Raw genomic sequence first — 17,299 nt, 5'->3', positions numbered from 1 at the left:
GCTTCCGTTATGGTCAACTTCAATACCTGATCGATTGGAAGGGCTATGGCCCTGAGGAACGCTCCTGGACCAATGCTTCAGATGTCCATGCTCCAACATTGGTTTGGAATTTCCATTCCAAGTTCCCTCAGAAGCCAAAGAAGTGTCCTGGGGTCACTCCTAAAGGGGGGGGGGGGGTGCTGTCACGATCTGGGTTACAGGACTCCATTATTTACCTTTCAGGTGTCTCCTGAGGCTGTCTCAGCGTTACAGGGCCAGGTCTCAATCATGCTGCTAAACATACTTCATATCTCCTCTCTGCCAGTCTGCAGATGCTATCACAATGAGCTCTTATAAGTGGAATGGCATTTCTAGCCCATCGCTGCCTCCGCCGCCATTACTGCACTCTCAGCACTTGGACGGCTCTACATGGCGTCTCCTGTCAGCCGTGGCCTCCGCCGCCATTGCTGCGCTCTCAGCGCCTGGATGGATCAGTGTGGCATCCCATGTCAGCTGCAGCCTGTGCCACTATTATTACAGTTCAAAGCACTAATAGGTCTGTGCGGTGCCTCTCGCCCGCTGTGGCCTCTGCCGCCGGCTCTGTGGGTTTGCTGTGCAGCTTGGCATCCACAGTCCCCTGCGGCCGCAGCCACCATTACTGCAAAATCTCCATATGGGATTACAAACCAGGTTTCCCTCCAAAGACCAGTATGGGCACAGCCATGTTGGTTCTGATCACGTGACGCTATTTCCTCCAATCTACAGCACCGCTGAGTTCTGCCTGATTGCTGATCCAATCCCTGCACTGCTGTGGGTATAAAAGGACTGATTCTGAACCAGGAAATTGTCAGTGCTTTGGTTGTCATTACCAGTGTATCCTGTCCTTGCTCTCTGTGATTATTAACTGTGTTCCAGGTATTCCAGCTCCTGTGTCTTCAGTTCTTCAGAGACGCGCACCAATCACCACCCTGCGGTGCCTGCCTGACTCCATAGTATCCTCTTTGCCTTTTGCTATTGGCAGTACTCTATAACACCGGCTTCCAGCGTTTGGCTCCCAGCGGTGTTCAGCTTCCTGATGTCATCGGTGCTCCATCATCGGTTTCCATAATATCTTCAGTGCTCAAGTCGTCTGTTCTTCAAATTCATCGATCTCTAGCGTCACCAGTTTCATTCAACTCCTCTGCTAACACTGGTTCATCTGCACTTCATCAACAGTTCTGTTACCGGTTCCATCCAGCAAAACCGTCAGTCTACGTGTACTACTCACTCTACAGCACGTTCAGCCTCTGTACAACATCTGCTGACCAGTTCCAGCTTTTTTCTACCATACAGCACCTAGGTGATGGTAAAAGGACTCTCCATCTCCTAATTTCCCAAGCTAGCCTTGTGCGGATACCACACCTAAGGGAATACCAGCTTTTGCTATTTCTTGTGGAACTGTGTACTGTTTTTAATCATTTCTCATATCATATCTTTGCAACTGCCGATGTAGCATCAGAACTGTGTTCAATAAACAAACATTCATTTTATCCTTGTTGTCGAGGTCACACCTTCGGGCACTGGTGGTACAAGTCATCTGTATGTCTAGGAGTCCTATTTTACCGCCCAGATTTACATTTACACCAGCCCCTACAACTGAGGCTGTTTCAGGTCAACACCAGCCCTCAGTTGTGACAAATAGTGATTGCCCTCATCCATCTTTCTTTGCTTTTTTTCTCTTCAGCTGTGTGGACTTTATGTTTGCACAACTCATGCTTCTTTCTCCCCACTGTACCACCGAGTCCCTACCTTGTACCCCAGGTGTGACTTTTTCTTGTCCATAGCCACTGATAGTTTACCTCACTTATTGGGACGTACCCTATACCCTATGATTGTTATTTGGGTGGATGTTTTTCTTACACTTTTTCTAGATTTGTCTTTTCAGGTATTCCTGTATCATTGTTTGCCCACTATTTATGTTTTATGCATAAAATGTCTTCACACTGAGATTTTTTCATATGCTCCGTTAGGGGCTCTGTTTGACACTGACTGCTCTGCCCCCTACCTGCACAATTATGTTACTATCCTCTGGGACACTGGACCATGGTGACCTTTTTAGTGTAAAACAGAATACAAGTTGCTCACATCAATTTGACAATATACTTCAGGTGCTTGAAAGGGAGGAGTAATTCTAAGCAAAAGACAGAATGGGGATTAACCTCCCCGGTGCCCCCCAGCACACTAAACTATGCTGGTAACATAACTTGAAAAACTCTCTTTCTCTCTCTCTCTCTCTCTCTATATATTTATATATATATATATATATATATATACATACATACACTGCTCAAAAAAATAAAGGGAACACTTAAACAACACAATGTGACTCCAAGTCAATCACTCTTCTGTGAAATCAAACTGTCCACTTAGGAAGCAACACTGATTGACAATCAATTTCACATGCTGTTGCGCAAATGGAATAGACAACAGGTGAAGACTATAGGCAATTAGCAAGACACCCCCAATAAAGGAGTTGTTCTGCAGGTGGTGACCACAGACCACCTCTCAGCTCCTATGCTTTCTGGCTGATGTTTTGGTCACTTTTTAAAGCTGTCAGTGCTTTCACTCTAGTGGTAGCATGAGACAGAGTCTACAACCCACACGAGTGGCTCAGGTAGTGCAGCTCATCCAGGATGGCACATCAATGCGAGCTGTGGCAAGAAGGTTTGCTGTGTCTGTCAGCGTAGTGTCCAGAGCATGGAGGCGCTATCACGAGACAGACCAGTGCATCAGGAGATGTGGAGGAGGCCGTAGGAGGGCTACAACCCAGCAGCAAGACCGCTACCTCCGCCTTTGTGCAAGGAGAAACAGGAGGAGCACTGCCAGTGCCCTGCAAAATGACATCCAGCAAGCCACAAATGTGCATGCGTCTACTCAAATGATCAGAAACAGACTCCATGAGGGTGGTATGAGGGCCTGACGTCCACAGGTGGGGGTTGTGCTTACAGCCCAACACCATGCAGGATGTTTGGCATTTGCCAGAGAACACCAAGATTGGCAAATTCGCCACTGGCGCCCTGTGCTCTTCACAGATGAAAGCAGGTTCTCACTGAGCACATGTGACAGACGTGACAGAGTCTGGAGACCAGTAGCGGATCTTGCCACGGGCAAGCAGGACTTTTGCCCGGGGTGCCGCCTTCTGGAGGGCGCCGGCGCCATCTGAAGGGTCGCCGCACCATGGCAAGATCCGCTGCTGCTGTGCCCCCTGCTGCCGCTGCCCGCTGTCCGCTGTGAAGGGAAACTAGATGCTATGCGTGTAGTTTCCCTTTGTGGGCTGCCCGCTGTGAAGGGAAACTAGACGCTACGCGTCTAGTTTCCCTTTGTGCAGAGGACCTTTTCTGTAATGATGTGTGGTGCGCGTTGACGTCATCGCGCACCGCACAGCAAAGGTCCTCTCCACAAAGGGAACTAGACGCGTAGCGTCTAGTTTTCCTTCGTGGAGAGGACCTTTGCTGTGCGGTGCACAATGACGTCATCGCGCACCGCACGTCATTTCAGCTGCGCTACTACCGTACAGGGGGCGTAACTGACCATGGCCCCTGTATGAAGCCACGCCCCCTATGGCCGCCCAGGGTGCAAAAAGCCCCTGAACCGGCCCTGCTGGAGATGCCAAGGAGAACGTTCTGCTGCCTGCAACATCCTCCAGCATGACCGGTTTGGCAGTGGCTCAGTAATGGTGTGGGGTGGCACAGCCCTCCATGTGCTCGCCAGAGGTAGCCTGACTGCCATTAGGTACCGAGATGAGATCCTCAGACCCCTTGTGAGACCATATGCTGGTGCGGTTGGCCCTGGGTTCCTCCTAATGCAAGACAATGCTAGACCTCGTGTGGCTGGAGTGTCTCAGCAGTTCCTGCAAGACGATGGCATTGATGCTATGGACTGGCCCGCCCATTCCCCAGACCTGAATCCAATTTAGCACATCTGGGACATCATGTCTCGCTCCATCCACCAACAGACCGCAGACTGTCCAGGAGTTGGCGGATGCTTTAGTCCAGGTCTGGGAGGAGATCCCTCAGGAGACCATCCGCCACCTCATCAGGAGCATGCCCAGGCATTGTAGGGAGGTCATACAGGCACGTGGAGGCCACACACACTACTTAGCCTCATTTTGACTTGTTTTAATGACATTACATCAAAGTTGGATCAGCCTGTAGTGTGTTTTTCCACTTTAATTTTGAGTGTGACTCCAAATCCAGACCTCCATGGGTTAATAAATTTAATTTCCACTGATAATTATTGTGTAATTTTGTTGTCAGCACATTCAACTATGTAAAGAACAAAGTATTTAATAAGAATATTTCATTCATTCAGATCTAGGATGTGTTATTTTAGTGTTCCCTTTATTTTTTTGAGCAGTATATATATATATATATATATATATATATATATTTATTTGGAAATGCAAAGATTGTCAGAGAAGCGATCAAATTCATTTGAAAGTTCTTATTAATTATTTTTTTCACTTTTCTTTCAGAACGGTATTTAGATGGAGATGAAGCTGGTACCTCTGAAACAGACCCTCGCACCAAATCACCTAACAACGATATTACTTATTATTTCAAATTCTTTCAAAAAAATTCTTTAAAAGTTTTTGTTAAAAATTGGATAAGACTGTTACATTAATCTTAGGCTAAGTGGGTGGACACTTAGACATTTTATGCCTGTCAATCATAGAGAGGTGGTCGCTGGGCGGGGGAGGGGATGAAACTGCGGCGTTTGGCTGCGGTCCGGCCAATGCAGGCATGGCCGGACCATGCAGGGGGAGGGGGGGGGGGCGTAGTGGCTGTGTGACGTCACATGCAGCCGCTGTGGGCCAGGGAGCGAAAAGTAGCTCCCGGCCAGCACGCTAAAGCTGCTCTGGCCGGGAGCTGCTCCTAAAGTGCATAAGCATCGCCGCTGTGCGATGCTTTTGCACTTCTGCAGGGGGGGTGGCGGGGCAGCACTGACACGCGGGGCGGGATAGCCCTGTGCTGGGCGTCCCTCCACATGTCTATGGACATGATCGCAGCCCTGCAAAATTTTGCAGGGCTACGATCATCTCAGAATGACCAGCATGGTTTTTTCCAACTGCTAACAAATTTGCTGCTGCAATCAACTCTGAATTACCCCCATGGTTTTGCCCATTAGCTAACAATTTTGCTGCTGCGATCAGATCTGAATTAGGCCCAAAGTTCTTGTATCCCTCCTTGTGGCATACTCCTGCCTTTACTATTTCTCGTTCTTGTCTCTAGTGTATGCATGAAGGAATAACACTACCACCACTGCAGTAGATGAACAATGTTGTTTATTATACACATGATTTTTTGTGCAGGAAATCAGTTGAAATTAACGCAGGATGAACAAGCAGAATACAAATGAAACAGTAGTGGAAATACATACCTCCCAACTTTGCGCAACCGTGGCTGAAAAGGGGTGGGGCCTCAGGAGGACCACCATTTTTGTCATTTTACGTGCATTCCCAGCGCTCCCTGAGCAGCTGGGCAGCCCCCGACTCCCCTCACTGCACTGATAGATGCTGTGGGCATGCACACAGCAAGTATTCAGAGATCACCGGCTGTTTTGCAAAGCAGAGATGATCACCAGCTCTCCCAATCTGCCCCCCACCCGCAGGACACTGCGGCCCACGGATGGGACACTGTCCAATTAGTGGGATAACCCACTGAAAATCCATTTGTGCAGCAAATTTTTGATTATGTCAACCTTCTGACCCTATTAACCTAAGACCATGTTACCTATTTAACTGTCGACCTTTGACCCTGTCGACCATCTGGTGTCGTTCTATTGACTGTCTATCTATATACTGTCACTAAACCATCTGGATGCTCCCAAGGATCCCCATTGAACAAAAAATAATAAAAATGCCAAAAGAAAGCTGGTAGGTACAGAGCTCCACAGGAAATGACAGTACTGTGCTTACCTGATTGATATATTTATTGATTCTAAGCTGCAATTGCCTATACGATACTAACACCATAGGCAAAATCAGAGGGGTTCCGGTTTCCCGGCACCCCCCCACCTTTTTGGCAAGTGTCTCAATTTATGACAATAGCAATGGTACATAATGTCTCAATTTATGACAATAGCAATGGTATATAATATGATTACTAGAGCTGCCACCATATCATGCAGTTTGAGGGACAGAGCAGATCTGCTGCACATGTCCAGTGGTAGCAGCTTCTTCTACCAAATTTGCTGTGTATGTTGATCTGAGCCCTCAGTTAGTGCACTGGACCAGAGAGTAGCTACCAGGAAGAAGAGACAGGAGCCTTACCATAGGATAGGAGAATGTGTGCTTAGAAAGTACAGTACTATTATTTTTGTGTATTTATTTATTATGGTACGTTTAACCTTTCCCTGACCACTTATTTATATTATTTAAATGTTTAACACAGCCTATACTATAGACCATCTAAAGTGTTAAATATTAATATTGTAATCCATACAGTATACAGTGTATAAGAGACCAATGTTTACATTAATATCCAGGGTCTTTACTAGGTTTTTCTGCCGCTTCCCCAGACTCCGGAACTTTCTCCAGTGTTTGACAGAGTGGGAGATTGTATACTGCATTTGGATACCCCCCTCTAGAAATCCTGCATTTGCCACTGAGCACAGAAATATCTAATAAATTCTATCATAGTTCAGTAACTAATAGCACAACTTTAGTGCTTTGAAGCAAATCACAAAATGGAAATGACTCAGTCTTTCATCTTATTGATTAATTGATGAGGATATATAGAGGGTTTATTATTTTCTTTATTTAAAAAAATGCCAACGTATTACATAGAGGAGATCATGATACACATAAATGAAATACAGTGACATGAACTAGAATGTAAAGCCTTATAGATAGGATTGTCATATTGATGATGTAAACCTGGGTACATATAAATGCAATGCTGAAAGTAGGGTGGTACAGGGTGGTACGGAGTACCATTAAGAAATATGGTAGTACCACCAGCCCACCACTGGGGCATAATTTATAAGGGACATTTTTGTGTGTGGGACATAAATGGTGTCAGTAGCATAACTGTGTGTCGCATATTATGTAAGGCACTATGGTGTGAGGCATAATGTGTAATGGGCATTACTGTGTGTGGCATAATGTGTAATGGGTGCTACAGTGTCTGGCATAATGTATAATGGGCATTATGGTGTGTGGCATAATGTGTAATAAGCATTATGGTGTGTGGAATAATGTGTAAGGGGCAATACAGTGTGTGGCATAATGTGGCCATGCTCCTATTGTCATATAGCCACTCCCCTAGTTTCGTGTGACCATGCCCCCTCATGGCACATGACCACACCCATTTTTACTATCAGTACCACTAAGAAAAAATTCTACATGCACCACTGTGTGTATCTGGCACTATTGGGGGCATATGTGTATGTGGTACTCCACTATTGGGGGCATATGTGTATCTGACATTATTGGGGGCATATGTGTATCTGGTACTGCACTATTGGGGTCATATGTGTATCTGGCCCCTCATATGTGTATCACATCCCCACTTTCATTGGCCACACCCCGTGTTGCATGTGGCCACACCCATGTTTTGGCACACGCGCACATAGTACCACTAAGAATTTTTTTCTACTTTCAGCACTGTATATACATTACATACATACTCATACAAATAATAAACATGATACAGTATGCAGTTTTTACAAGGCCACCATGCAACACATTTGTGAACTTACTGCAGTCCAGTCATGCAAAATTGTCTAACTCATATGTGTTTCTTATGTTAAGCAGAACATCTGACAAATCTATGTATGAGGTTAAATATAAAAATTCAATTTATGGGAAATTTGGATGCAAATAAATGAGGTGTATGCCCAATCAAATTAACCTAAAACCCGCCCTATTCAGTTAGAGGAAATACACATAGACAAAATTAGGCAATAGATCAAAGGTAACTCCAAAATAATGCAAACCAGCAAGTCCACAGTATAAAAGATGTTCATTCTTCCTCTTAATGATGTGTCTTCCTGTAATGGTACATGTGAAAAAATAAAATAAAATACACCAATGTGTAGTAAGTACTGTCTTAACTCTCAAGATGTTATACAGTTCTTTGTTTTAAAAACAGAAAATTGTGGGGGGAAATTTGAAGTTATTGTCACCAAATGATATAGTATGGTATACCAAATACTCACTTGGCACGTGGATACTCCATGTGCATAAAGGAATCTTTTCCAACAGAAACTGGACCAAGTTAACACCTAATACCCAGAAAATGTGTAAAATGAATAACAGAGCGTACCCAAACTGGATATGCGACAATCGTCACCTCTCTTGCCAGGGGTCAACCTTAGTTAGATTGTGGATGCATCGGGAGGTGACCTCACACATACTGGAGCACATACTACAGGGCAGTATGGATGGTGTAATGGTTAGCATTACTGCCTCACAACACTGAGGTCATGGGTTCGATTCCCACCATGGATCTAACTGTGCGGAGTTTGTATATTCTCCCCGTACTTGCGTGGGTTTCCTCAGGGTACTCCGGTTTCCTCCCACGATCCAAAAATATACTGGTAGGTTAATTGGCTTTCAACAAAAATTAACCCTAGTGTGAATGTGTGTCTATGTGTACATGTGATAGGGAATATAGATTGTAAGTTCCACTGGGGCAGGGACTGATGTGAATGAGCAAATATTCTCTGTACAGCACTGCAGAATATGTATGCGCTATATAAATAACTAGTAATAAATAAATAATAATAATACTGGGTGGCCTTGCCCTGTGCTGAGCGGCCCCCAGCATGTGAGGAGATGAATGCAGATCTGGCTGCGTATGTAGCGATCTGTGTTCATCTCTGAATAAGGTCCTATATGCAGGCAATACAAAGCTCTCCAACAACAATGCAGAACAAAATGATGGTATTACATGACACTCTATTAGACAAATCAGATAATGTCATCAAATTACTGCCATAATTCTGAATGGAATGCTAAACATAAATTATGTCAATTTTCACTGTACATGTTCACAAAGAAAACAGATGCAAGATACCATTGTAGACTCACAGTATCTGATCATTATCATAGTTGAACACTGTGGGGGGAGGGGGTCCAGTTGCCTGGAAACCCTCCACCCAGCTGACACCATGACAACAAAATCAATAGTATATTTATAATTTTACTTGAGTTGATGTTTAAAGGACCTCTTCAGTATCACAAATGAAGTAATTAGCACCACTTGTGAATAATTTTAAAATGTGTTAGCATGTAATGAATAGACATGTACACCAACTAAGAGATCTGGAAAACATGCACTGTTAGGAGTAGACTGCTATAGACCATCAATATTGTTAATTACTAATACTGTAGATCATATTGAACATATACACTATATAGTTTATAAGGAGACTATGGTGTACATATACAGTATGCCCAGGTTATTTGGCCACTCCAATGTTCTGCAGAGTGGGGGACTTGAATTCTGGAATTGTGCCTACATCTGAAAAAAAAACATTCAGCAGAGGCAGGCTGGCCCTCTTGCTGCATCTAATGGTTTACTATCAATGCCTGAAATATTACATACAATGCACTTTATACAGTATGAGGCAAACAACAGCTAATTATGCCTTCTTCATGAGATGGTCACACTTGATTTAAAATTAAGCATTTGGAAAACTCATTCTAGAAATCCTGCATTTGTCCCTGATTATATTAAAATTGAACCTAATAGCACAGGAGAGGTGACATGTGGAAGACAGGGGAAGTCTGACATAGGCCAAGCACAGTAAGGGTATATTCATAAAATCAGGGTACACATCTATACAGGCCAACGATTGTACAGGTGTGTATGCAGTGCCAATGTAGGAGCATTAGCCCAATCACTCGAGGATCGAATATGTGTGTACCCAGCTTTAAATGTGGCTCATGAAGATCACAGCACCACACATATTTGTACGTTAGAAGGCATATCTTCTCTGCCAACTAGAATTCAGTAGATGATATGGTCTAAACCAGGCTCATGTGCTGCTGATACTGAGCTAGATATATCCATAGAAGCGGGGCTGGATTAAGGGCCACATGGGCCTGGGGCTGAAAATATTCTAGAGCCTATTGTGAGAAATGGGGGAGGTGTGATTAGTGCTGTGTGGGTGTGGCCAGAGCCATCTAGGCATGTACACCCCTACACTATCAGCTCTAATGTCTCCCTAAATATGTAAAAATATAAAAAAATTGCATACTTTTGTGAGAAAAATAGTAATGCAATCTTAATGGTTATGATTTATGGCCGACCATGTTGCTAGCTGCTGGATAATGATCATCATGCTGCCATGTTGATGGGCCTATTTTTATGTTGAGGTCTGGAGCTGGAGCTCCTTCGGCCCCATTGTTAATCTGGACCGGAGTAGATGTGTGCGGGTCTGCATATGAGCAGAAATATGCTATTTTAATGTTCACTCTTATGAGTTATTTTGCCCATTTTCCCAAAAACTCTATCTGTTCTTAATTCCTTATAATGAAACAGGTAACACAGCACTGAGGAAACTAGTCAGAATCAGTTATATATTCCACTAATAAATAAATGGACCCTACTGCACTTACCCTTTCCTCCTGCCTCCTGTTATTCTTATTTCCCTTGTTCCTAATCCTCTCCATTCCCCTCACAGTGGCACATATGCGCACATCACACCTAATATTCACGCTGTACATGTTAGGTGCGACGTCCGTGTGCCACATCCACAATTAGGTCATCTCGCAAATATGTGTGAGAATCTATTTTATATCAAGTTCCAGTTTTCTAATATTAGATGATTGTCAGCTATTCTTGCTACACCTTTGTCTGGATAATCTTCTTTACCAGTAATTATTCCACTAACAAAACTGCTCCAAATTATAACAAGACAGGACTTTTGCATTAAGCATCCACTAATTGCCTCACTGTTTATCATGTCTTTAGTGAGAAGAACTGGGCCAATCAGCTTTAAGTTACCTATGCTGTTGAAAGATGAAATTAGATTCTAAGTAATCTACTGCATAGTATGATGTTACATGATGATACCTGCAAATAAAGACCTTTAACAACCTAAATTCCTGGAATCAATGTACAGGAAACAGCCTCATATATTCCTATCTACACAGATTTCTCTGGGGAATGTGGATTAAGGAGGCTATCCCCTGTTACCAATTTCTCCATTGTGGCATACATACCTTTCAGCATTTTGATACAATTGTTAAATAGCTTTATTTTTTTACCATTCTGTGTTACAAATAGTTGGAATATGTTTAAAGTGGTAATGAGCATATACTCTGAAGTATAGAAGGTTTTTAAATATTTCCAATATCTCAGCATATACAGTACCTGTGTGTTCCATCATGTATAGTTTAGTTTATATTACATGTGTTTTAGAATAAATCATTGTTTTATAAGTCACCCATAACTTTATTGTGACACACTTACATTTATAACTTAGCCAGCTTAGCCCTATGAAATAACCACACGGACACCAACAGCTAGATTTAAAAGGTCAAAACTGGTATTTATTGTTTGATGACCTAGATTTTAAACTAAATATTTGTGGATGGCAAAGAAAAGGCGCTACCAACTCACCAGCACTAGTCAACTATAATAAAACCAATTAAACTAGGAGGGAATTACAACCACCTCCTAAAACATAAACCGCACTGTGCAGGACTCACCCCCTTTACTCTAGCAGAGCCTTGGTGGAACCGCACAGAAACATCCATAGTCCACCCGCAGTTGGAGGACACACTCGCCGTATTACCAAAAGGGGGTGCCCCACAATGACCACTCATGTAAACTTTGACCGCTGGCTGGTAGTGACTTTCTGCCACAACAAGGTTTTCCAAAAACCGCAGACCGCCATCCAACTAGAAACAAAAAGGAACTCAACCAGCCAAAACTCGAAAAATACTCTCCAAAAACACACCAATACCCACAGGGGAAAGGTGAACACCGTCCTCCCTATAAAACTGTGAATTATGAAGAACCAGAAGCAGATGCCTAACCACCAAACCACCTATCGCCTGAACATACACTGACACCGCAGAATTAACTTTTTTACAAGCTTTTTCAATAGCTGAAAAACAAACCACACCCCGCCAGTGAAAATGGGGCACAAAAGTCACATGAGGCCAGGAAGCTCGCAACGCGACCAGGTCTGCCTTGACACTTAGGATAAGGTTGATGCCCTTGACTCGACCTATGTCATTCCCCCCAAGGTGAATGACGATCCAGCCGGGCCGACCCCACCTTCGTTCGTGGCGAAACAGCAGCCGAAGCAAGCCAACCCAATACAAGCCCCTAACCCCCAACCATCTGATAACCCTGTCCCCAATGAAATCACATGTTCACCCTGCCATAGGATGCCTCTCCGCCCAAAAGATGTAAGAATGGCCAATAAGCCAAATCTGTTCCGAGACATCCAATGCAGCTGCAAAAGAAAATTCCTAACATCAGCAACTATTCACAACACAATGGGGGTCATTGCGAGTTGTTTGCTCATTGCCTGTTTTCGCTATACTGTGATTAGTCTCTTACTGCGCATGCGCAAGGTTCGCAGAGCGCATGCGCTTAGTTATTTTACACAAAAGTTAGGTATTTTACTCACGGCTGTGCTGATCGTAGTGTGATTGACAGGAAGTGGGTTTATGGGAGTGTGCGGAAAAATGCAGGCGTTCGAGTTGCAAAACGTAGGAGTAGCTGGAGAAATGGGGGAGTGGCTGGGCGAACGCTGGGTGTGTTTGTGACGTCAAACCAGGAACGAAAAGGACTGAGCTGGTCGCAATGGCTGAGTAAGTCTGGAGCTACTCAGAAACTGCGGGTTAATCGTTATGAGAAAATTAGCGAAGCTTTCGTTAGCAATTCTACTATGCTATGATACACTCCCAGTAGGTGGCGGCTTAGCATTTGCAATGCTGCTAAAAGCAGCTAGCGAGCGAACAACTCGGAATCACCCCCAATAAGACACAACAAAAAACATGCACACAGAAGAACCCAAGTGAAGGAGAAAACTCAAAAAACCTCCCGTGGACTGTGGATGATGCCAATAGTAATTCGGACCCCTCGAAGGAAAATGTAAAAAATCACTTCACACCCTTGATTCCTGAATGCTAGCCATTCAAAAACCGACGGGTAAAACATGTTTTTGGGTTAGCGCAACAGGCGCTACAAACTAAAACTGAATACTTGTACTTAAGCCTTCCAGCAGCCTGGTCGCAAGACCAGCCGACTGAAGCCGGGCTTCTGCGACCCAAACAGGAGTCCTCCCGGCATGGACAGGACCCACTCACCATAGGAGGGTGCACTACTGATGCCGACCATCACACTGTCCTTCAGCGAACAAAGGCAACCAGCCCATAAAATACCTCCCATTTCTGAAACCTAGTCAATGAGCTTCCAGAGGAAGGACGAAACCATTAAACTACACAACCCTGCATCAGGAACAAGCTCCCAGAACTTTGCGAACTCAAAACGAGCAGGCACATCCGCAATCCTATTGTCTATACCCGGGACATGCTTGGCCGTGAAATTAATATTATGTTTAAGGCATTTGAGCACTAAATAACGCAACAAGCGCAAAGCCTGTGGAGAGGATGTGCGTTGATTATTAACCTCATGCACCACACCCAGATTGTCACATCGGAACACAATACACCGGTCAGACAAGCTAGATGACCACAATTCCACAGCCACAATCAATGGGAACAGTCCCAAAAGAAGCAAGTTCTTTGTGAAACCGCGTTTAACGCATGAAAGTGGCCAAGGCGCAGCGCACCACTCCCTCCTGAAAAACGCCCCAAAGCCCGTACCACCGGCAGCGTCAGTAAAAAGTTGCAATGCAACATTAGAACAACGCTCGGATGGCCATAACACTTCCCGGTTAAACGAAACCAGAAAAGTGGACCAGACCCATAAATCCTGTCACAACTGAGGGTCTGAGCTGACGGGAGGCAGCCTCAGTTGTAGGGGCTGAGATGTAACGGAACCTGGGAGGTTGTATCAGACCCCTAGACATGTAAGTAACATGTAGAATAACTGCCCGAAGGCGTGACCACGACAACCAGGATAAAAGTCAATGATGTTTATTATGACAAACTCCGTAACACAGCAGCAGTAAAAGGAAACATAAAAGTCAACAGAGGATAAATACAATTCCTGGGTACTACAGGGTGGCAAGGGCCACAGGCACTGGTAGTGTGAGACAGTTCTTATAATCTTCTAGTTGGAAAGTCCTTACCAGGCCTGACTGTAGCAATGGAGAGAACCCAGGATCGTACCAGCTGATGTTCCAGGAAAGGCTGGGCTGCTGAAGGTAAAACGGCTGCTGTGGATACTGGCTGGAACCAGACTGTTGTTGGTACGGAGTGGATACTGGCTGGAACCAGTTAAATAATAAATGAACTTGAGAGCGATGAAATAATAATGAAGTTTGGAGTTTGAGAGCGGTGAAATAATAATACCGGTGGAGAGTGGTAAACTGCAGAAAAGGACACCGGCCCTTTAAGAGAAGCTGTACACTGCTGGAAGCTGGGCTGGAAGCAGGTGATTGTTTGAGAGCGGTGAAATAATAATACCGGTGGAGAGTGGTAAACTGCAGAAAAGGACACCGGCCCTTTAAGAGAAGCTGTACACTGCTGGAAGCTGGGCTGGAAGCAGGTGATTGTTTGAGAGCGGTGAAATAATAATACCGGTGGAGAGTGGTAAACTGCAGAAAGGACACTGGCCCTTTAAGAGAAGCTGTACACTGCTGGAAGCTGGGCTGGAAGCAGGTGATTGATGTAACTGGAAACAGGTGAGTCCAGAATGGATCGGAGAGTCAGGCTACACCGCAGATGGAATGCTGGTGCGGGTCTCTATAGCATAAGTCTGGAGACAGGAGCTGGAACCTGGAAGACAACCACAGGAGAGAGACAAACTGGAACTAGGTTAGACAACCAAAGCACTGACGCCTTCCTTGCTCAGGCACAGCATACTTATACCTGCAGCAAGGAAGGGGTTGGCTAGGCAATTATGCAAATCAACAATACAGACAGCAGATTGGTGGAAATAATCAGATGACAAAATCCAAGATGGCTGCGCCCATGCAGACACTTGGAGGGAAGTTTGGTTTGTAATCCATGTGAGAATTGAAACAGTAATGGCGACGCCGGCCACAGGAGACAGGAGACGCCAGACTGACAAGCGCACATTTAACCACGCGGGCACAGCGGAGGCCGCGGCTGATGAAATCACCACTCTGACATTCTGCATGTGGAAACTCAGGAACAGCGGGATCCGGTCCTGGAACGCTGAGCCAGCCTTAGGAGGCATCTGAAGGGTAAGTAATGGCGTCCAGATACCCGGATCGTGACAGCACCCCCCCCTTTAGGAGCGGCCCCAGGACACTTCTTAGGCTTTAAAGGAAACTTTGCGTGGAAATTTCGGACCAAGGCAGGAGCATGGACGTCTGAGGCATTGGTCCAAGAGCGTTCTTCAGGACCATAGCCCTTCCAGTCAATGAGGTATTGTAACTGACCGTAACGGAAACGTGAGTCCAAAATCTTGGCCACCTCGTACTCGACTCCCCGTTGAGTCTTAACTTTGGGAGCTGGAGGAAGTGCGGAATGAAACCGATTCAGGATCAGCGGTTTCAACAAAGAAACATGAAATGTCCTGGGTATTTTCAAGAAGGATGGTAACTGTAACCTGTAGGCAACAGGATTGATGACTTGTTCAATCTTGAAGGGTCCGATGTAGCGAGGTGCAAATTTCATGCTGGGAACTCTCAACCTCAAATTCTTCGTGGACAGCCACACACGATCACCCACCTTGAGAGCAGGAACTGCTCTACGCTTCCTATCGGCAAACTTCTTATACCTGAATGAGGCTTTAAGCAGGGCTGCGCGGACGTTCCTCCAGTTATTTGAAAACTGACGCAAGGTGACATCCACTGCTGGAACAGAAGTTGCGGGAAGCGGTTGGAATTCTGGGACTTTAGGGTGGAATCCATAATTAATGAAGAATGGTGTAGAAGAAGATGAGGAATGGTATTGATTGTTGTGGCTGAACTCGGCCCAAGGAAGGAGTTGAACCCAGTCATCTTGAGAGGAAGACACATATATACGGAGGAAGGCCTCCAAGTCCTGATTCACCCTCTCGGTTTGACCATTGGTCTGAGGATGGTAAGCCGTGGATAACTTTAACTTGACTTGGAGGGCTTGACACAAACTTCGCCAAAATTTGGCTACAAATTGTACTCCACGATCCGAGATGATCTCTTCAGGAAGACCGTGAAGTCGGAAGATCTCTTGTATAAACACTTGAGCCAACTTGGAAGCTGACGGAAGACCGGTGAGAGGGATGAAATGTGCCATCTTGGTGAACCGGTCAACTACCACCCAGATGGTATTAAACTTGTTGCAGATAGGTAGATCGGAAACAAAGTCCATCGACAAATGGGTCCAAGGTCGACAGGGAACAGATAATGGAACCAGTTGCCCCGCAGGCGACTGGCGGGAGACTTTGTGTTGGGCACACTTTGGGCAGGAGGCAATAAATTCCATAACGTCCTTCTTCAGAGTTGGCCACCAGTAGGACCTAGAAATAAATTCAAGGGTTTTCTGAATGCCTGTATGTCCAGCAAAACGGGAAGCATGGGCCCAATGCATGAGCTTCTTCCTTAGAACTGGCTTAACAAAACTTTTCTCTGGTGGAGGCGTAGAGTCCATCCCTACCGTGGAGAATGCCAACGGATTAATAATAGGATGCTTGTCTGCAGACTCGGACTCATTTTCTTGCTCCCATGAGCGGGAAAGGGCATCGGCCTTACGATTCTGAGAACCCGGACAGAACTGGAGTTTAAAGTCAAACCTAGAGAAGAAAAGTGCCCATCTGGCATGACGAGGATTCAGACATTGTGCGCCTTTGAGATATAAAAGATTTTTGTGGTCGGTAAGTATGGTGATTGAGTGGGAAGCTCCCTCCAACAGGTATCTCCACTCCTCCAGAGCGAGCTTGATGGCTAGCAACTCCTGATCGCCAATGGCATAGTTGCGCTCAGCTCGGGAGAACTTCCGGGAGAAGAAACTGCAAGGATGTAGATGTCCATCTTTGGCCCTCTGGGATAACACTGCTCCTACTCCAACGGAGGAGGCATCTACCTCTAAGATAAAAGGAGAGTCGGCGTCGGGCTGTTTCAGAACTGGTGCAGAGATGAACCGTTGCTTCAGAAGGTGAAAGGCCTGTGTAGCTTCCTCGGACCACTTGGACGGATTAGCACCTTTCTTGGTTAATGCAGTGATAGGCGCCACAATGGT

The sequence above is a fragment of the Pseudophryne corroboree genome, chromosome 6, assembly GCF_028390025.1.
Source record: "Pseudophryne corroboree isolate aPseCor3 chromosome 6, aPseCor3.hap2, whole genome shotgun sequence".
In the NCBI taxonomy this organism is placed as follows: domain Eukaryota; kingdom Metazoa; phylum Chordata; class Amphibia; order Anura; family Myobatrachidae; genus Pseudophryne; species Pseudophryne corroboree.
Note: the sequence above shows the minus strand (reverse complement) of the source record.